This window comes from Nelumbo lutea, chromosome 6 (assembly GCF_056320005.1).
Source record: "Nelumbo lutea isolate HS-2025 chromosome 6, American lotus-T2T, whole genome shotgun sequence".
Lineage (NCBI taxonomy): Eukaryota > Viridiplantae > Streptophyta > Magnoliopsida > Proteales > Nelumbonaceae > Nelumbo > Nelumbo lutea.
The window spans coordinates 43,610,137-43,632,304 of NC_142689.1; the positions used below are offsets into that span (position 1 = coordinate 43,610,137).

At 39.6% G+C, this 22,168-nt stretch overlaps 2 non-coding genes across 2 annotated transcripts; one reads left to right on the top strand and one right to left on the bottom strand.

Annotated features, from left to right (window-relative positions):
* Positions 1-342: 342 nt before the first annotated feature.
* LOC148848786 (small nucleolar RNA R71) lies at positions 343-449 on the bottom strand. The gene has a single exon (XR_016101526.1). It is a non-coding gene; the product is annotated as a small nucleolar RNA R71 (small nucleolar RNA).
* Positions 450-13,513: 13,064 nt separating this feature from the next.
* Positions 13,514-13,620, top strand: LOC148848787 (small nucleolar RNA R71). Its single transcript, XR_016101584.1, has one exon. It is a non-coding gene; the product is annotated as a small nucleolar RNA R71 (small nucleolar RNA).
* The last annotated feature ends 8,548 nt before the right edge of the window (positions 13,621-22,168 follow it).

A 22,168-nucleotide genomic window follows, 5' to 3' on the forward strand; every position in this document is an offset into this window, starting at 1 on the left:
CCCACTCTCACTGGAGGTGCCTCCAGCATTATCAGGCCCAATATTGCTGCTAACAACTTTGAGATCAAACCTGCCATCATACAAATGATTCAAAACACGGTGCAATTCTGTGGATTGGCCCACGAAGATCCCAATGCACACATTTCTAACTTTTTAGAAATTTGTGACACCTTCAAACACAATGGGGTAAGTGATGACGCCATTAGGTTGAGGTTATTCCCATTTTCTTTGAAGGATAAAGCCAAAGCATGGCTGAATTCATTACCGGCAAGATCAATAGCTACGTGGGACGAAATGGCCGGCCGTTTTCTCTCTAAATATTTTCCCCCTTCTAAAACTGCTAAAATGAGGAATGACATCACTACTTTTTTCCAGCAAGAGGGGGAATCTTTATATGAGTCATGGGAACGATACAAGGAGCTGTTAAGGAGAGTTCCTCACCATGGCCTCCCCATTTGGCTGCAAGTGCAGACTTTTTATAATGGTCTTACTGACTCAAATAAGATCATATTAGATGCTGCAGCCAAAGGATCCATAAATAATAAAACTCCTGAGGTTGCCCATGCACTTATTGAGGAAATGGCAGCCAACAACTATCAATGGCATTCGGAAAGAACTCAAACTAGGAAGCAACAAGGCTTGCATAATGTTGACACTTATACAGCACTATCTTCACAAATAGGAGCACTCAGTAAGAAAATAGATGAAATGCAGATAGCTGCCATGCATGTGCAGCCTCTTAATTGTGAATTGTGTGGGGGAGGCCACATCAGTACAGACTGCCAAGTTGGCAATCAGTTCAGACCATCTACTGAACAAGTTGACTATGTCAGCAATTCGTCAAGACAACAGGGTTACTAGAGTCACCATACTTTTCATCCAGGATGGAGGGGACATTCAAACCAGTCCTGGCCAAATCAGCATATTTCCAATCCGTTCCACCAGACTTATCATCAGCCTGAACCAAAATCCAATTTGGAGGAACTGATGACAAAATTTATAGCAGGTGCAGAAACTAGGTTCCAGAACCAGGAAGCCTCAATAAAAAACCTGGAAAACCAAGTGGGGCAATTGGCACAATTAATCTCTTCCAGACTGCCGGGAACTCTTCCAAGCAACACTGAAGTGAATCCACGAGAGCAGGTGCAAGCTATTACCTTAAGGAGTGGAAAAGAGTTGCCTGAGGTAGAAAAGAAGAATTGGGCTGAACCCAAGGCAGAAACAAGCCTTGGGACCAGACAACAGAAGACGGAACAACCAGAAGCACAACAAGGGATGCACCAACAACTACAAGTTCCATTCCCTAACAGGCTGAAGCAACAAAAATTGGAGAAGGAATTTGGTAAGTTTCTTGAAATATTTAAAAGTTTACATATTAATATTCCTTTTGCTGATGCTTTAGCCCAGATGCCACACTATGCAAGGTTTTTGAATGAATTATTGGCAAACAAAAGGAAACTGGGAGATGTGGCTACAGTTGCATTAAATGAGGAATGTTCTGCTATCCTTCTGAACAAGCTGCCTCAGAAACTCAAAGATCCAGGGAGTTTCACTATTCCTTGTACCATTGACAGTTTAAAAATTGAAAAAGCTTTATGTGACCTAGGAGCTAGCATCAATTTAATGCCATATTCTATCTTCAAGAAATTGGGGTTGAATGAACCCCAACCCACTAGAGTGGCATTACAATTGGCTGATAGATCCATTAGACATCCTAGGGGGATCATAGAAGATGTGTTAGTTAAAGATTCATTTTTCCAGTTGATTTCATTGTGTTAGACATGCAAGAAGATGTGGAGGTCCCGCTTATCCTAGGGAGACCTTTCCTGGCTACTGGGAAAGCAATGATTGATGTCCAACAAGGACAACTCAGCCTTAGGATACAAGATGAGGAGATAATTTTTAAAATGTCTAATGCTATGAAATATGCACCCTCTAGTGATGATTCTTGTTTTATGATTGATGCCATTGAATTGACAATTGATGAATGCTTCCAGGTAAGTAGAATAACTGATCCTCTTGAACTCTGCCTCTAGCAGGGAGAACTTGAACAAGGAGAAAATGAAAAAATAAACCTCATGATAGCATACCTGAACGATAAGCCTCAATTCAAGGGAAAGGGGTTTCATAAATTAGAGAACTTAGGCAAATTGACTGGACCATCAGGTAAGACATCACCCCAAGAACCCCCCACCCTTGAACTGAAGCAATTACCATCCCATTTAGAGTATGCTTTCCTTGAGGAACCATCAGATCTCCCCGTGATAATTTCCTCAACGCTGAATCCCTTACAAAGAGAAAAATTATTAAGAGTGCTGCGGGAACACAAAAATGCTATAGCTTGGAAGGTAGAAGATATCAAAGGCATTAATCCATCAATCTGCACTCACAGAATTTTGATGGAAGAGGACAGCAAGCCTTCCGTTCAACCCCAAAGGCGCCTGAACCCCAACATGAAAGAAGTGGTAAAGGCTGAAATAATTAAGTTGTTAGATGCTGGGATCATTTATCCTATTTCTGATAGTTCTTGGGTAAGCCCTGTGCAAGTTGTGCCCAAGAAAGGGGGTACGACTGTTGTTCCAAATGAGAAAAATGAACTCATCCCTACTAGAACCGTCACCGGATGGCGTGTGTGTATTGACTATAGAAAATTAAATGAAGCCACTCGGAAGGACCATTTCCCTCTCCCATTTATGGATCAAATGTTAGAGAGGCTAGCCGGGCATGAGTATTATTGTTTCTTGGATGGATATTCAGGGTATAACCAGATACCAATTGCACCAGAAGATCAAGAAAAGACCACTTTTACTTGCCCATATGGAACCTTTGCATACCGAAGAATGCCCTTTGGGTTATGCAATGCCCCAGCAACCTTTCAGCGATGTATGATGTCTATATTTTCTGATATGGTTGAAAAATTTATTAAGATCTTCATGGATGATTTTTCAGTTTTTGGCTCTTCGTTTGATGCATGTTTGAATAATCTGGAACAGGTGCTTACTAGATGTAAAGAAACACATCTTGTGTTGAATTGGGAGAAATGTCATTTTATGGTGCAAAAAGGCATAGTGCTTGGACACAAGATCTCTCAAAGAGGTATAGAAGTCGACAAGGCCAAGGTAGAGGCAATTGAAAAATTACCAACCCCAACATCTGTTCATTCTTTGAGAAGTTTCTTAGGACATGTCGGATTCTATAGGAGGTTTATTAAGGATTTCTCAAAAATTTCCAAGCCATTATCTACCTTGCTTCAGAAAGAAGTGCCTTTTGAATTTTCAACTGAATGCCTTCATGCTTTCAACATCTTGAAAGACAAATTGATCCATGCACCTATCATGGTAGCACCAGATTGGACCCTCCCATTTGAATTAATGTGTGATGCGAGTGATTTTGCTATAGGAGCTGTTTTAGAACAAAGAATGAACAAACATTTTCAGCCAATTTACTATGCTAGCAGAACCTTGACTGGACCCCAACTCAATTACACCACCACAGAAAAGGAGCTGCTAGCAGTAATATTTGCACTTGATAAGTTTCGTTCATATCTGATATTATCCAAGGTTGTTGTCTACACAGATCACTCGGCATTAAGGCACTTGCTTACCAAGCAAAACTCAAAACCAATACTGATAAGGTGGATCCTTTTATTGCTAGAGTTTGACATTGAGATTAGAGACATGAAGGGTGCTACAAACCTGGCTACTGACCATCTCTCCCGGTTGGACACGGTAAGCTCAAAAGAGGAGATAACCAGCAACATTCGAGAAGAATTTCCGGATGAGCGGTTGTACTCAATACAGAAATACTCATATCCTTGGTATGCTGATTTTGCTAATTATTTAGCTGCACAAGTCCTTCCTCCTAACCTTTCATATCAACAGAAAAAGAAATTCCTTTCTGATGTAAAATACTATCTGTGGGAGGAACCCTTTTTGTATAAATTGTGTGCAGATCAGATCATAAGGAGATGTGTCCCCGAGGAGGAGATAGAGTCGGTACTCCAATTTTGCCATGATAAAGAAGCAGGAGGTCATTTTGGAGCTAGTCGCACTGCAGCCAAGGTTTTGCAATCAGGTTTTTATTGGCCCACACTTTTCAAAGATGCCCATAGGTATGTGTCCACATGTGACAAATGCCAAAGATCAGGAAACATTTCCCGACGGAATGAAATGCCCCTTTCCAATATTTTAATCTGTGAAATCTTTGATGTTTGGGGTATAGATTTCATGGGACCTTTCCCGAATTCTTTTGGGAATAAGTACATCCTCGTTGCAGTTGACTATGTATCCAAATGGGTAGAAGCCATGGCTTTACCCACAAATGACTCAAGAAGGGTGGTACACTTCCTAAAGAAGCTATTCTCCCGATTTGGCACTCCGCGAGCTATAATTAGTGATAGGGGAACTCACTTCTGCAATAGCCAATTTGAGAGGTTAATGCAGAAATATGGAATTACACATAAATTAGCTACCCCTTATCACCCTCAAACCAGTGGCCAAGTGGAGTTGGCTAACAGGGAACTCAAAAGAATTCTGGAAAAGACCATAGCATCTGCCAAAAAAGATTGGTCCATCAAATTAGATGATGCATTATGGGCATACAGAACTGCATTTAAGACACCCATTGGTATGTCCCCCTACAGATTGGTCTTTGGTAAAGCATGCCATTTACCAGTTGAATTAGAACACAAGGCCTATTGAGCTCTTAAATTCTTAAATTTTGACATTCAGGCCACAGGGGCTAAAAGGCGGTTGCAATTGAATGAATTGGATGAATTCAGACTTACCACCTATGAGAATGCCAAAGTTTATAAAGAAAGAATAAAAAACTGGCATGATAAGAACTTGCTGAGACGGGACTTTTATGTAGGCCAACAGGTATTGTTATATAATTCCCATCTCCGCTTGTTTCCAGGTAAGCTGAGATCCAGGTGGTCTGGACCCTTTACCATTTCACAGGTTTTTCCCCATGGGGCTATAGAACTCATCCACCCGGTTCAGGGCACGTTTAAAGTAAATGGTCAGCGCCTGAAACCATATTTAATGGGCGGTACTGTACCCCCTCCATCCACTGTTTATCATGATAACCAATAATCTTTTATGCTTGCTCATGAACAAGTTAAGGAATCTTTTTGTCATTTATCTTTTTAGAATATTAGTTAGTAAAATAAAGATCTTTTTCTCAAAATTCCAATTCTTTAAGGACTCAGTTCATCATTTTCTTTTCTTCAGTTTGCTCTAGCAAGTGTGATCCCCTAACACTACGAACATTGAGGACAATGTTCATCTTAAGTGTGGGGGAGTGAGCCCGAGGCTAGGGTATGGGGGCTGAAACCATGCACCTCATTCACCCCAACACACATATGCAGCCAATGACATAACCAAAAAAGACTGGAACCCCTCAAGTTCATTACTATTTATTTGATGATTTTTTTTTTAAGAAGGAATTCAATGAGTTGAGGGAGACTGATGTACTTGTTAAGTTTTTATTCTTGTGAATGACCCAATTTGATATATGCATGAGAAAAGGGGAGCTGAATATGCTTTTCAGCATGACTAGCCCTAACTATCTTCATGTGTATGGAAGCCCTTGATTTTATGGTTAATGGTCAAGAGAGCTAGTGCACATCTGAAGTGCTGATTCTTGAGGTTCAATAATTGCAAAGAAGGACAAAAGCCCATATTGACTCCGCTATTCTGAGCTGAATAGTAAATCTAGCAGCTCAGAACATGAGTGCTACCTCAAGTAAGTGACCAGTGTGAGATGGATCATAAGATGCACTCACACCAAAAAAAAAAAAAAGAGAGAGAAAAGTGTGTGAGATGGAGCATAAAATGCACTCACATCGAAAAAAAAAAAAAAAGAAAAGGGTGAGATGGAGCATAAGATGCACTCACCCCTAGAATTAAGAAATTGTGGTGATAGCTGAGGTTCAAAGGGGCACTCTAAAGTTGAACTCTCATTAAGATTTAGTAACAGATGAGAAACTTAGTGAAATTTGATTATTAACCTTGACAATTAAGGAGTTGATTTATATATGAATTAGGAGTGAAGGGTAGACTATGATGAAATTCATATTCTCCTTTCCTTGGATCTTATACATATCTTAAATAGTAATTAACAAGAATAAGAGTTGAGCACTTACAAAAGTCCCCCGACTACTGAATGAATTTCTATCTTAAAAAGTTCACCAGGTAAATGGTAAGAACAGAAGGGGGGAATGTTCAGTTTATGGCTGATGTCCTTGCTTGAGGACAAGCAAAAGCTTAAGTGTGGGGGTATTTGATGAACCTACAATTTATCTATATTTTATGAGGTTTTTGCATGAAATTTTATGCTGATTTAATTAGATTTTGCCCTATTTTAGCTTGATTGCAAGAAAGATTTCAGGGGGAGCCAAATCAACAAAAAGAAGGCAAAAGCAAGAAAAGAAAGCCCAAAATTTATCAAGTTCAGCCCGGCCCAGCCATGAGAGCAAGGGAGTTTCATTCGGCCCAAGTAGTGCAAGCTAACTCTTTGGAAAACCCAAGGGAAGAAGCCTAGCAAGAAGGAAATTTCGGCCCAGCCCATTTTTAGCCCAAATAACAGCCTAGAGTGTAACGCACATGAGCTCAAAAGAAAGCTAAGTTGTAGCCCAAATAGCAGCCCAAAGGGAGCTAGGGGCGGCAACTCCTAGAAGTTTCTTGAAGAGAAGGAGGGAACACTCTAGAAGGTTCATGAGGGGTGTAATACACCAAATTCTAGAGACTTCAAGAAGGGGCAAGGGCCCCCTTGAAAAACTATATAAGGAGGCCTCTAGGAGGGGGGAGAGGTGTTCAATTGCTTGAGAGGAAGGCTTTCCCACTCTTAGAGGTTCGGCCACCTTGAGAGAAGAGAAGAGAAGAAGGCTAGGCGCAAGGAAGAAGAAGAAGAAGGGCTGAAGGAAGTTCAAGACAAGCAAGCTAGAAGAGAAGGTGAGTTCGAATTGAGGGTTTGTGATTCAAAGATCTTTTGTAATAAATCATTTGTAGTTTCATTCTCTTTTGATTTGAATTCAGTTTCTTTGTTATATTTTCTTTCTTCTTTCTCCTTGTTTCCATTCTTCCTTGATGTATTTCAGCTTGTAAAATTTCAGTTCAGCAATCTAGTTCTTTTTGATTCATTCAATTGGTCATGAATTGTACTTGAAGTTTCTTGAATGAGGGTGTTATTGTAGATTTATTCGGCCAACTAACCTTCAAAACTCAGATCCGAATTCTCAGATCTGAGATTGCAAGATCTGAATTGCTTGAAAGAGAATTCAGATCTGCAATTTTCAGATTGGCCGAATTAATCTACAGCTTGGAATTCCTAGAGTGCTTGAGAGAGACTCTAGGAATTCAGATCTACTATTCAAGAACTGAATTGAGTGCAAGGTTAGAGATAACTTGCACAATTCAGTTGGTGATTAATTCAGATTTGAATTGATGCCTTAGAAGTGTTTGAAGAAATGCATGCATGGGGATTAGATTCTTGCTAGAGATAGAAGAACCATCACTCATTCATAGGATGAACATGCGCTTGAGAGAGGCTGTTCATGACCTTGGGGTTTCAGCAAACCAAGGCTCAATCATGATTTATTCGAATGATCCAAATTGATAGATTGCTGAATTCTGAGATTGACATTTACTGCTTATTCTTCTAACCTGATTTGAAGGCAATTGGGCCAATGATTTAGATAGATTTTAATTTAGGATTTTTTTTTAGCTTTCATTAAAGTTTTGATTATTTGTTGATCAGATAAGAAGTACTCAATTTAGTATTGGTAATTGTTTCTTAAATCCTCGTGGGAATGATACTTCACTCACTACTTTATTACTTGAACGGTTAGTGCACTTGCTAGTGTCACAATGAGCCACACATCAGTCATTGTACCTGTGGAGGTCGACACCTATCCTTGTGTGGTAAGGCTCAACCATTATTTCCTGGTGGTCGCGACCCCCTCCCCGTACAACGCAATAGTAGGTCGGCCCATCACCCATGCCTTACAAGCAGTAAACTCCACCTACCACCTGGCGATGAAGTTCCCTACAAACTTTGAAGTTGGAGTGACGTGAGGCGATCAGCTTGAGTCTCGCAAGTGCTACGTAGCCGCCCTCAAAGGAAAGCCCAAGGTAGTAGACAACCTCTAGCTAGAATGACATGCGGAGCAGTTCGCAGAGTGAGCCACACCTACCGAAGAGACCATCCCCATCCCAGCTTCGGCAAAGGATCCAACTCAAGTACTTTAGATTGGTGCTTCTGTCGAGGAACCCCTACGGTCTCAACTGGTAAGTTTCTTACTCGAAAATTTAGACATTTTTGCATGGTCAGTGACAGAAATGCCCGGCATAGACCCCAGCATTATAACTCATAGGCTCAACACTGATCCTGTAGTTAAGCCCATTAGACAGAAGAAACGGAACCTAGCCCTAAAGCGATGGAGGACGGTCGATGAGGAGGTCGAGAAGCTCCTTGCAGCCGATTTTATCAAGGAGGTTCATTACCCGAGCTGGGTGGCTGATGAGACTAAAAAGAACCCTTTTATTATCCCCTAATATTCACTCTTTTACATTAATTTAACACTTAAATGGACTCATTACTCTTGTATTTCGATTCAGGGCAAGAAAGAAGGCAATTGGAAGAAAACGAGGCAATTTGGATGATTTTGCACAATTTTGACAATAGTAGGTAATCTGGGCATAACTCTCAATTCCAGACTCCGAATTGGACAATTCAAAAGGTATCAGAAAGATGAAAGAAAGTCCCACAACTTTTATGTTTGGATTTTGGTAGATGCAGTCCGTATCAAATACGAAACCTGGCCCAAAGTCAGAGCAAGTTCGTAGTCAGGCCCATTTCACAACTGAAGCCCAACTCGTAGAAGAGCCTTGTAGTAGCCCAACTCAAATTCAAGAGCCAAGAGTCCCAATTTTGAATGTAATCTCCTGAGAGAGTCTTATCAGATATAAAGTTTTGAATGTAATCCTAGAGAGATAAGAAGATTGAGACTAGATTATTAGATAAGAGATAGGATAGGATTAGTTCAAAACAGATCAGGACTATCTAGCTAAGGCTAATCTCCTAGAAGGAGTTGGAACACAGCCCTCTCCCTCAACTATATAAATAGGGGGGTGGACCAGCTCTAGGCATCCAACAATCCATCAATCAAGCATCAAGCAACTCAAGCGATCGAGAAAATCAGTTTGGCCTATTGAGAAGAAAAGCCTAGAGGGTTCAAAAATCATGAGCAGCTAAGCCTTTTCTTTTTTGGTTCAAGGGGGGAGGTTCGATTGTGTCATCATGAGGTTCTATATTTAATACAAGTTTCTTGCTTTTTAATTCAAGTATTCATTGGTTCTTGTGCATATTCTCATTGGATGTTAATGTTAAATAGTCTGACAAATTAATTAATGTTGATTTTCCTACTGCTATCCATGGTTCGATGATCCGTAATTGTCATGAATAGTGGTACAAGTAGCAATTAGGTTAATATCTTTCTGGGTCAATTGTTCATGATAGCCTTTAACCAATGTATTGACATGTTTTCACCTAAAAGGAATCAATGGAACAAGATTCGATAATTGCAGCTATCTCAATTATTGTTATTTTTGTTTAACTATTTTCACAAAGCTTAATGCTATCACTAATTGACATGGAACGCTATCGTACCCAGTCGATTAGTGAAAGTGTTGATCGAATGCTGGGTTTAGTTAGCTGATTTAAGAAAACACAATGTTTATTATGGCTATCCTCATAAATCTAAGGTTAAATGCTTGAATTGTAAGACTGCCAAAGTCTACCTATGATCGATAACCAATTGATTAATCCGAACCCTTGAATCAGAATTCGATAAGACTTGATTTCTCTTGTTTGATATTGCTATTGCTTTCTTGTTCTTTTAGAATTTTTAATTATTTAATTTTCCCACTGATGTGTGGCTCATTGTGACACTAGCAAGTGCACTAGCCGTTCAAGAAATAAAGTAGTGAGTGAAGTACCATTCCCACGAGGATTTAGGAAACAATTACCAATACTAAATTGAGCACTTCTTATCTGATCAACAAATAAATCAAAACTTTAATGAAAGCTAAAAAATCCTAAATTAAAATCTATCTAAATCATTGGCCCAATTGCCTTCAAATCAGGTTAGAAGAGTAAGCAGTAAATGTCAATCTCAGAATTCAGCAATCTATCAATTTGGATCATTCGAATAAATCATGATTGATCCTTGGTTTGGTGAAACCCCAAGGTCATGAACAGCCTCTCTCAAGCGCATGTTCATCCTATGCATGAGTGACGGTTCTTCTATCTCTAGCAAGAATCTAATCCCCATGCATGCATTTCTTCAAACACTTCTAAGGCATCAATTCAAGTCTGAATTGATCACCAACTAAATTGTGCAAGTTATCTCTAACCTTGCACTCAATTCAGTTCTTGAATAGTAGATCTGAATTCCTAGAGTCTCTCTCAAGCACTCTAGGAATTCCAAGCTGCAGATTAATTCGGCCAATCTGAAAATTGCAGATCTGAATTCTCTTTCAAGCAATTCAGATCTTGCAATCTCAGATCTGAGAATTCAGATCTGAGTTTTGAAGGTTAGTTGGCCGAATTAATCTACAATAACACCCTTATTCAAGAAACTTCAAGTACAATTCATGACAATTTGAATGAATAAAAAAGAATTAGATTGCTGAACTGAAATTTTACAAGCTGAAATACATCAAGGAAGAATGGAAACAAGGAGAAAGAGGAAAGAAAATATAACAAAGAAACTGAATTCAAATCAGAAGAGAATGAAACTACAAATGATTTATTACAAAAGATATTTGAATCACAAACCCTCAATTCGAACTCACCTTCTCTTCTAGCTTGCTTGTCTTGAACTTCCTTCAGCCCTTCTTCTTCTTCTTCCTTGCGCCTAGCCTTCTTCTCATCTCTTCTCTCAAGGTGGCCGAACCTCTAAGAGTGGGAGAGCCTTCCTCTCAAGCAATTGAACACCTCTCCCCCCTCCTAGAGGCCTCCTTATATAGTTTTTCAAGGGGGCTCTTGCCCCTTCTTGAAGTCTCTAGAATTTGGTGTATTACACCCCTCATGAACCTTCTAGAGTGTTCCCTCCTTCTCTTCAAGAAACTTCTAGGAGTTGCCGCCCCTAGCTCCCTTTGGGCTGCTATTTGGGCTACAACTTAGCTTGCTTTTGAGCTCATGTGGGCTACACTCTAGTCTGTTATTTGGGCTAAAAATGGGCTGGGCCGAAATTTCCTTCTTGCTAGGCTTCTTCCCTTGGGTTTTCCAAAGAGTTAGTTTGCACTACTTGGGCCGAATGAAACTCCCTTACTCTCATGGCTGGGCCGGGCTGAACTTGATAAATTTTGGGCTTTCTTTTCTTGCTTTTGCCTTCTTTTTGTTGATTTGGCTCCCCCTGAAATCTTTCTTGCAATCAAGCTAAAATAGGGCAAAATCTAATTAAACCAGCATAAAATTTCATGCAAAAACCTCATAAAATATAGATAAATTGTAGGTTCATCAAATACCCCCACACTTAAGCTTTTGCTTGTCCTCAAGCAAGGACATCAGCCATAAACTGAACATTCCCCCCCTTCTGTTCTTACCATTTACCTGGTGAACTTTTTAAGATAGAAATTCATTCAGTAGTCGGGGGACTTTTGTAAGTGCTCAACTCTTATTCTTGTAAATTACTATTTAAGATATGTATAAGATCCACGGAAAGGAGAATATGATTTTCATCATAGTCTACCCTTCACTCCTAATTCATATATAAATCAACTCCTTAATTGTCAAGGTTAATAATCAAATTTCACTAAGTTTCTCATCTGTAACTAAATCTTAATGAGGGTTCAACTTTAGAGTGCCCCTTTGAACCTCAGCTATCACCACAATTTCTTAATTCTAGGGGTGAGTGCATCTTATGCTCCATCTCACCCTTTTCTTTTTTTTTTTTTTTTTTTTCGATGTGAGTGCATTTTATGCTCCATCTCACACACTTTTCTCTCTCTTTTGTTTTTTTTTGTTTTTTTTTTTGGTGTGAGTGCATCTTATGCTCCATCTCACACTGGTCACTTGCTTGAGGTAGGTAAATAGGACTCATGTTCTAAGCTGCTAGTTTTACTATTCAGCTCAGAATAGCAGAGTCAATTTGGGCTTTTGTCCTTCTTTGCAATTATTGAACCTCAAGAATCAGCACTTCAGATGTGCACTAGCTCTCTTGACCATTAACCATGAAATTAAGGGCTTCCATACACATGAAGATAGTTAGGGCTAGTCATTCTGAAAAGCATATTCAGCTCCCCTTTTCTCATGCATATATCAAATTGGGTCATTCACAAGAATAAAAACTTAACAAGTACATCAGTCTCCCTCAACTCATTGAATTCCTTCTTAAAATAATCATCAAATAAATAGTAATGAACTTGAGGGGTTCCAGTCATTTTTTTTTTTGGTTATGTCATTGCCTGCATATGTGTGTTGGGGTGCATGGTTTCAGCCCTCATACCCTAGCCTCGGGCTCACTCCCCCACACTTAAGATGAACATTGTCCTCAATGTTTGTATTGTTAGGCAGTAACAATAAAACTAGCAACAGCATCATCAAGTAATAGGAGGTAGTTAGAGGACTTCCCTGAAGATCATTCTTAAATTCTGGAATATGTTGTCGGTGGAAAACTTCTTCTGCTAGAAATCACTTGCAAACTAGAAGAGGAGATCAGTATCTTTATTCAATTAAATTCTAAGAAAAACTAACTAAACTTAAATGCTATGAAAAACAAAAAGCAAGTAAGACAGTTTATGACTAAGTATCTGAATTGGGAATTCTCCCAACAGCCTCTTGCTCCCTTGGGTTTACCATGGTGTTACTAGGTAAGGTACCCGGAGCCCTTTCTGAAATCATCTGTGCTAGCTGCCCAACCTGAGTTTCCAAGTTCCTTATCGATGTTTCGTTATTCTGAAATCTGTTTTCCGCACTAGCTATGAACTTGGTCATCAGCTCCTCCAAGTTAGATTTCGGTTCTGGCTGATAGAAGTTTTGGTGGAAAGGCTTAGGTGCATGCTGATTCAGGTGGCCTCTCCATCCGGGGTTATGGGCATGATGGTACTGATTTCCTGGCTGTCTTGTAAAGTTGCCAACAAAGTCTACTTGTTCTGTGGACTGAAAAGACTGACTGCCAACTTGGAATTCAGTGCTATCATGGCTTCCCCCACACTTATCATACTGTACATGCATAGCTGCCATCTGCATCTCATCAAATTTTTTTCTAAGTGCTCCTATTTGTGCAGAGAGAGCTGTGTATGTATCCACATTATGAAGGCCATGCTACTTTCTAACTGGTGTCCTTTCTGAATGCCATTGGTAGTTATTGGCAGCCATCTCCTCGATGAGTGCATGGGCAACCTCGGGAGTCTTATTGTTTATGGAGCCCCCAACTGTTGCATCTAAGATGGTCTTGTTTGAATCGGTCAGACCATTATAAAATGTTTGCACCTGCAGCCAAATCGGAAGGCCATGGTGAGGAACCCTCCTTAGTAGCTCCTTGTAACGTTCCCAGGACTCATAGAGAGATTCCCCCTCTTGCTGGAAAAAAGTAGTGATGTCATTCCTCATTTTAGCAGTTTTAGAAGGGGGAAAATATTTAGAGAGAAAACGGCTGGCCATTTCATCCCACGTAGCTATTGATCCTGCCGGTAATGAATTCAGCCATGCTTTGGCTTTATCCTTCAAAGAAAATGGGAATAACCTCAACCTAATGGCGTCATCACTTACCCCATTGTGTTTGAAGGTGTCACAAATTTCTAAAAAGTTAGAAATGTGTGCATTGGGATCTTCGTGGGCCAATCCACAGAATTGCACCGTGTTTTGAATCATTTGTATGATGGCAGGTTTGATCTCAAAGTTGTTAGCAGCAATATTGGGCCTGATAATGCTGGAGGCACCTCCAGTGAGAGTGGGTTTGGCATAGTCCATCATAGTCCTCTGCTCAGCCATTTCTTGAGCTTCTTGAGCTTCTTGTGCTTCTTGTCTGACTTGCCTAGCAGCTCTTAAACGGACACGGAGAGTCCGTTCAATCTCTGGGTCGTAAAGGATCTCTTCCAGTTCAGGTCTGCTTGTCATAAACTGTTAAGGTCAAAGCAATAAAAAGGCCAATATTCACAAAAGAAAATAAAAAACTAATCCTATCACACTGAAAATGTAAAGTGAATTATTGGAATACAAAAACCTACATCCTGTCATGAATAAATGAAGCCGATTATACTAAAAGCAGATCTAAACCAACATCTTATTCAAGGTTCCTTTTTCTACATCCATCGATTGCAACATCTGAATTCAGACCCAATTTAGTTGAGTTCAGATCTACAAGTCTTTGGTATTGTTAGTCCAGAGAAATTAACAAATAATAATTCAGATCTGAGTTGTATATTCATACACACTCATTGGTATAAACTACAATATACATCCATTAAGGTTGGAATCAAATCTGTGATGCTTTAGGGCTGAAATCAGATCTGATCTGAAAAATATATTAAAAGGATCTGAAATAAACTAAAACCAGTCCTGAGTTAGGCTTGGTTTAAGGATTTTAAGCTCTACAATTGAAGCTCAAACCTGTATAGCTGATGCATATCAAACACTTGCTAAGACCTGAAAATTTGGTCTGCAATGTTTGGTATTGCAAAGCTATTCGGTCCACACAACTTTTGTAGAAATTTGAAATCAGGTCTGCTAACTGTTGTACTATAGCAGCCCTGCTACAGATCTGAATGCTAATAGAAATACTTGGAAAGTGCTAATTTTTTATTAAATAACTGAGGCATCACAATTGTTCAACCCAAACATACACCTCCTTAGCTAATGTAGCTCGGTTACAAGTGGATAAAGCAAATGTTCAGTTCACCCAAAATCCAAAATGTGCTCTGTATCAGTTCAGTCCTCAACTATAGTTCAGATCTGTATCAGTTCAGATCTGAATTTTCTTTTTCATTCTTTGCTATCCAATTACCTTTGGGGTATGTCGGATTTATCATAGGGTGAATTGGGGTGATGATGGCACCCAATTCACCTTAAACTTGTATCAGTTTAGGTCTAAGTTCATCTGAACTCAGATCTGAACTGAGCAGATCTACAATAGCAGAATTCAGGTCTGAACTCAAGTCTGAGTTCGGATCTGAAATCTCAATTGCCTTACCTTCAGTTATTTCTACCAAATTGTTTTTGGAGAATAGCAGAAGTACCCTAGGGTGAATTGGGGTGGTGATGACACCCAATTCCCCTCAAAATTGCATCAGTTCAGGTCTGAGTTCAGATGACACCCAATTCCCCTCAAAATTGCATCAGTTCAGGTCTGAGTTCAGAGGAACTCAGATCTGAACTGTTGCAGATCTGCAATAGGCACTCAGATCTGAGTTCTGATCCGAATTCTCAATTGCTCCTCTTGATGTTCAAAAGATCTCTTTTTTTTTCATTTTATATATTTTTTTCTTTTTGTAATGGAAAAAGAAATAAAAGTCTGAAACACAAGCAATTCTTTTCGGCTGAGTGCTGCAGATCTGAATTCTGTTGATCTGAGTGCCGAATGCAACTCAGATCTGCAACACTCATGTTTTTGTGAATTTTTTTTCTTTTTTTTTCTTTTTGAATGTAACAACACCAAGATTTAAAGTAAATGAAATATACCTTTATTAAAATGAAACTGAAACCAGAAAAAGAAAGTAATCTACTTAAGAAAGAAGAAACATAACTACAGTAGTACAGCAGTTGCAGTCCAAGCTGAAATGAAAAAGTTAGCAAATTAACCCAACTATGAATGCAATGCTGAATGAGATCAGATTAAGAATGCTCAATGTTTCCCTAAATCCCCGACAACGGCACCAAAAACTTGATGTGTGGCTCATTGTGACACTAGCAAGTGCACTAGCCATTCAAGGAATAAAGTAGTGAGTGAAGTATCGTTCCCACGAGGATTTAGGAAACAATTACCAATACTAAATTGAGCACTTCTTATCTGATCAACAAATAAATCAAAACTTTAATGAAAGCTAAAAAATCCTAAATTAAAATCTATCTAAATCATTGGCCCAATTGCCTTCAAATCAGGTTAGAAGAGTAAGCAGTAAATGTCAATCTCAGAATTCAGCAATCTATCAATTTGGATCATTCGAATAAATCATGATTGAGCCTTGGGTTGGTGAAACCCCAAGGTCATGAACAGCCTCTCTCAAGCGCATGTTCATCCTATGCATGAGTGACGGTTCTTCTATCTCTAGCAAGAATCTAATCCCCATGTATGCATTTCTTCAAACACTTCTAAGGCATCAATTCAAGTCTGAATTGATCACCAACTGAATTGTGCAAGTTATCTCTTACCTTGCACTCAATTCAGTTCTTGAATAGTAGATCTGAATTCCTAGAGTCTCTCTCAAGCACTCTAGGAATTCCAAGCTGTAGATTAATTCGGCCAATCTGAAAATTGCAGATCTAAATTCTCTTTCAAGCAATTCAGATCTTGCAATCTCAGATCTGAGAATTCAGATCTGAGTTTTGAAGGTTAGTTGGCCGAATTAATCTACAATAACACCCTTATTCAAGAAACTTCAAGTACAATTCATGACCATTTTAATGAATCAAAAAGAATTAGATTGCTGAACTGAAATTTTACAAGCTGAAATACATCAAGGAAGAATGGAAACAAGGAGAAAGAGGAAAGAAAATATAACAAAGAAACTGAATTCAAATCAAAAGATAATGAAACTACAAATGATTTATTACAAAAGAGCTTTGAATCACAAACCCTCAATTCGAACTCACCTTCTCTTCTAGCTTGCTTGTCTTGAACTTCCTTCAGCCCTTCTTCTTCTTCTTCCTTGCGCCTAGCCTTCTTCTCTTCTCTTCTCTCAAGGTGGCCGAACCTCTAAGAGTGGGAGAGCCTTCCTCTCAAGCAATTAAACACCTCTCCCCCCTCCTAGAGGCCTCCTTATATAGTTTTTCAAGGGGGCTCTTGCCCCTTCTTGAAGTCTCTAGAATTTGGTGTATTACACCCCTCATGAACCTTCTAGAGTGTTCCCTCCTTCTCTTCAAGAAACTTCTAGGAGTTGCCGCCCCTAGCTCCCTTTGGGCTGCTATTTGGGCTACAACTTAGCTTGCTTTTGAGCTCATGTGGGCTACACTCTAGGCTGTTATTTGGGCTAAAAATGGGCTGGGCCAAAATTTCCTTCTTGCTAGGCTTCTTCCCTTGGGTTTTCCAAAGAGTTAGCTTGCACTACTTGGGCCGAATGAAACTCCCTTACTCTCATGGCTGGGCCGGGCTGAACTTGATAAATTTTGGGCTTTCTTTTCTTGCTTTTGCCTTCTTTTTATTGATTTGGCTCCCCCTGAAATCTTTCTTGCAATCAAGCTAAAATAGGGCAAAATCTAATTAAACCAGCATAAAATTTCATGCAAAAACCTCATAAAATATAGATAAATTGTAGGTTCATCACCCACTCTATTATATTGCGCATTCGACTAAGAAATTATTCCCTAGCTCCCTGTGGGATTCGATTGAAAGAAGGTAGGATCCATCTAATGGACGCCATGAAGGGTGTGGAAAGGGTGGGCGGATTCAAAAAATTTTCCTACCTTCTCCCAACTGGAAATCATATTCCCTAAATTTAGAATACAATATTCAAGGATTCTACTTGAACCATAATCGAACCAGATCTGAACCAAGAGAAAAATGGGGGATTATACCTGATCCGGAGAAACAATATCTCCCAATGTTGGTGTTCACTCCCAAAGAAGACACCAACATCAACTCCTGCTAAAGATGACACATTTGTGGATGGAACGGAACCAGCAGGGTGCGCCCTACACATTGGATCCTTTGCAAGAACCCACTAGAAACCTGAACATCGAATCCTTTTTAATCTTTTCTGCAAGACTAATGTCAAGAACTGATTTCTTGACTTCTTTCTTCTACAAAGATCAAATCTTGCAAGAGGGGTTGGCGGCAGCTGGAGGAGAACTCTTAGGACGAAGATGGCTGAACAGCTTTTCTTCTCTCTGGAGTTCTGTGAGATCTGATCTCTCTACCCAGAAGGCTTTATTCCCTTACTGAATAAAAACTTGGTTTGAAATCTGATATTTTCGAAACAGTTTTCTCCTCCTTTCTTCTTGATTAAGAAAATCTCCTAATTAGGAGTTATCCCAATCCAAATCAATATTTGGATAGGGGATTATCTTAACCCTATCTACAGATTAAGTTAGTTTACTCCTAATCTTATCAGAAGGTTACCAGATTCAAATCTGATTTGAATTTGGTCTCCCAGAGTAGATAAGGTCAAAAGCCCAATCCTTTTACTAACTAACATTAATCTTAGATTCGCCCCATAGATGGGTGATCATATCAGCCCAGCTCGTGATGGGTTTTTGGCCCATTAAGTGTTCAGTGTTTAACTAGTTTCCAGTTTGTTGTCCAATTGGGCTTCTTTGTATGGCGTGGGACCCAAGCATTGATCTACACACCAGCCACATGGGTTCGGCCCAGCCTTTATTACAAGGCCCAGCCGAATTCACTAAAAAACTCAGTGACCCCTTGAGCCCATCACATGGACCCTATGGGCCCAACACTTACATTAAGTGGTCCCTGTGCCAAGCCATCTTATAAAAACCCAGGGACTGTGGGCAGGTGCAAGATTAGCCCATCATAAATATACCAAACAACATGAATCAAACATGCACTTTATTTATTTACACTAAATGTCAAAAGTACATCAAATTGGATTGAAGCTAAGGACATACAAAAATGTCTAACATTGATATTGTGGGACTAGCATTAATTTTGAGGGCTTCGACAGCCCATCAAAATTTTGGCGCCTCTGCTAGGAAGCTATTTTAATTTCTTAGCTTGTTACCTTCTATTGTGTTAACCTCTTCTATTTTATGATTTGTGCTTCTCAACGAGGTGAACTAGAGTACAACCCCGAAATTGAGAAGACTATCCATCGTTTAAGGAAGGAGGTGAAGCAAAGGAAGGACCGTTCACCTAAAAGGGTGAATTCTGAATTTGACCTACCAACTTGTGATCAACCCATCTTCGAAGAGGAAGAAAGGATGGCTGATGGAGAGAGAACACTAAGGGAGTTGGCTGCACCGATCATGAACCAACAGCCCCTATGCATAATATATCCCACTCTTGAGGTAGCCTTTGAACTAAAATCTGGTTTGATTCAATTACTTCCTATTTTTCATGGATTTCCAGGTGAGGACCCTCATAAACATCACAAGGAATTCCATATTGTCTGTTCAAGCATGAAACCATAGGGTATGACCGAGGACCAGGTAAAATTAATAGCTTTTCCATTTACATTATGAGATAAAGCAAATGTTTGGTTATATATTCTTCCTCTTGGTTCGATACATACATGGGATGAGATGAACAGAATATTTTTAGATAAATATTTTCCTGTATCCCGACTTGCAAACATTATGAAAGAAATTTGTGGAGTTCAGTAGTTTGGTGGTGAGACGCTATACGAATATTGGAAAAGATTTAAACAACTTGTTGCTAGCTATCCACACCACCAAATACCCAAACAGCTCTTGATTCAATACTTCTATGAAGGACTCCAACCTATGGATAGAAGTATGGTAGATGCAGCTAGTGGAGGAGCCTTGGTAAATAAAACACCTGAAGTGGCTAAGGAATTGATTTCCAACATGGCCAAAAATTCACAACAGTTTGGAGCAAGAACAGATGGCACTTCTGGGTGTGTTAATGAGGTAAGTCATGTTAATTTAGAAAACCAAATTTCTGATCTTACTGCTTTGGTTAGACAATTGGCTACAAGGAAATTGCAAACAGCTAGGGTATGTGATGTTTGTTCGATTCCTGGGCATCCTACAGATATGTGTCCATCATTGCAGGATGGCTCGATGCAGCAAGTTAGTGCCGTAAGAGGATTTCCGGGCCAGCCTCAATGAAAGTATGATCCCTACTCCAATTACTACAATCCGGGGTGGAGGGATCATCCAAATCTGAGCTACGGAAACCAAAGAGGACCACAGAGATATCAGCCCCAAGCTTTCAATAGACAGGCCCCAATTTCAGCACCTATCACAACGCAAGGCCAACCCTCAAGTTCAGGTATGTCATTAGATGAAATCGTTAAGGCTCTAGCTACTAACACTCAGCAATTTCAACAAGAACATCCAGAACTTGGGAAACCAAATCAGCCAACTTGCTACTTCCATTAGCAAGTTGGAGGCACAGAATTCTGGGAAATGACCATCACAGGCGGTAGTTAACCCCATGGAAAATGCAAGTGCAGTGGTGCTGAGAAGCGGGAAGGAGTTGCAGCCCCAACCTACCTCACCAAGGAAGGCATATAAAGGAGATAAGGAAGAGGAGAGACATGATTCAAATAAAGGTTCCATTAAGGTAATACCCAGCCCCCCTCTCCCAAAGATTACTAATGCCATTGTACCACTTTTTCCTAGTAGGTTGGAAAAATCCAAGAAGGAGGAATATGAGTAGGAAGTCTTAGAAACCTTCAGGAAGGTGAAAATCAATATCCCCTTGTTAGATGCTATAAAACAGATCCCAAAGTATGCAAAGTTTCTAAAAGAATTGTGCACTAACAAGAGGAGAATGCGAATCAATGAGAAGGTAAGAGTTGGAGAAAACGTTTTAGCTATCATCAAGAAGACCTTTCCGAAAAAACGTGCTGATCCAGGTATGTTCACTTTACCTTGTCTGATTGGCAATAAACGAATCAAGCGTGCCATGCTAGATGTAGGTGCATCCATCAACGTTATGCCATACTCAATTTACTGTGCTTTGAGATTAGGTCCCTTAAAGGAAGCTAGGGTTGTCATTAAGCTAGCTGATCGTTCTAATGCTTACCCAGAAGGGATTGTTGAGGATGTGTTGGTGCAGGTTAATGATTTAATTTTCCAGCCGATTTTTACATCCTGAAGATGGAGGAGGACACAGTCACAGGCCATTCATGAAAACTACAAAAACCAAAATAGATGTGGATGAGGGTACCCTCTCCGTTGAGTTTGACGGAGAGATTGTTAAATTTAATATCTTTGAAGCTATGAAATATCCAAATGAATGCCATTCTATCTGCTCTATTGACATTGTCGATTCAATTGTGTACGAAGTTTTTGGAGAAGAGGACATAGATGAAGAACTTGAATTCAGTGTACAATTGGATAGGGAGGAGGAGTTTGAGACATCCTATGATACTCCAGAACCGATCCTGGGATAAAAGGTAATCAATTATGATCTTTCATTGTCACTTTCTCACAAAAAATTGTTGCCTTCTGTTTTGAAGCTCCGGAGTTGGAACTAAAGAACTTACTTGATCACCTTAAGTATGCATACTTGGGTGAACAAGACCTTACTTGATCACCTTAAGTATGCATAATGAAGAACAAGAGGAGCGGCTCATCGAAGTCTTAAAGGAAAATAAGGCGGCAATTGGTTGGACCTTAGCTGACATAAAGGGGGTCAGCCCCTCGATTTGCATGCATAGGATCCTTTTGGAAGATGGCGCCAAACCAGTTAGAGAACCACAAAGAAAGCTCAACCCGGTAATGAAAGAAGTAGTGATGAAAGAAGTACTTAAGTTGTTAGATGAAGGGATAATCTACCCAATTTTGAATAGTAAATGGGTAAGTCCTATACATGTTGTAATCCAAAAAACTGGGATAACTGTGGTAAAAAATCAAAATAATGAACTAATCCCAATGAGGGTACAAAGTGGCTGGCGTATGGTAGTTGATTTTTGAAAACTTAATTTGGCCACTTGAAAGGACCACTTTCCCTTACCCTTCATCGATCAGATATTAGAAAGATTAGCCGGTAAGGCCTTCTTTTGTTTTCTCGATGGATTCTCAGGATATTATTAGATAGTTATTGCCCAGGAGAACCACGAGAAAACAACTTTCACTTGCCCATTTGGTACCTTTGCTTATAGACGGATGCCTTTCGGTCTATGTAATGCTCCAGACACTTTTCAAAGATGAATGATAAGTATATTTTCTGATTTTATTGAGAAGTGCATTGAAGTGTTCATGGATGATTTTACTATTTATGGTGATTCGTTTGATGATTGCTTAAGTAATTTAAGTAAAATTCTGAATCGATGTGTAGAGACAAAACTTGTTTTGAATT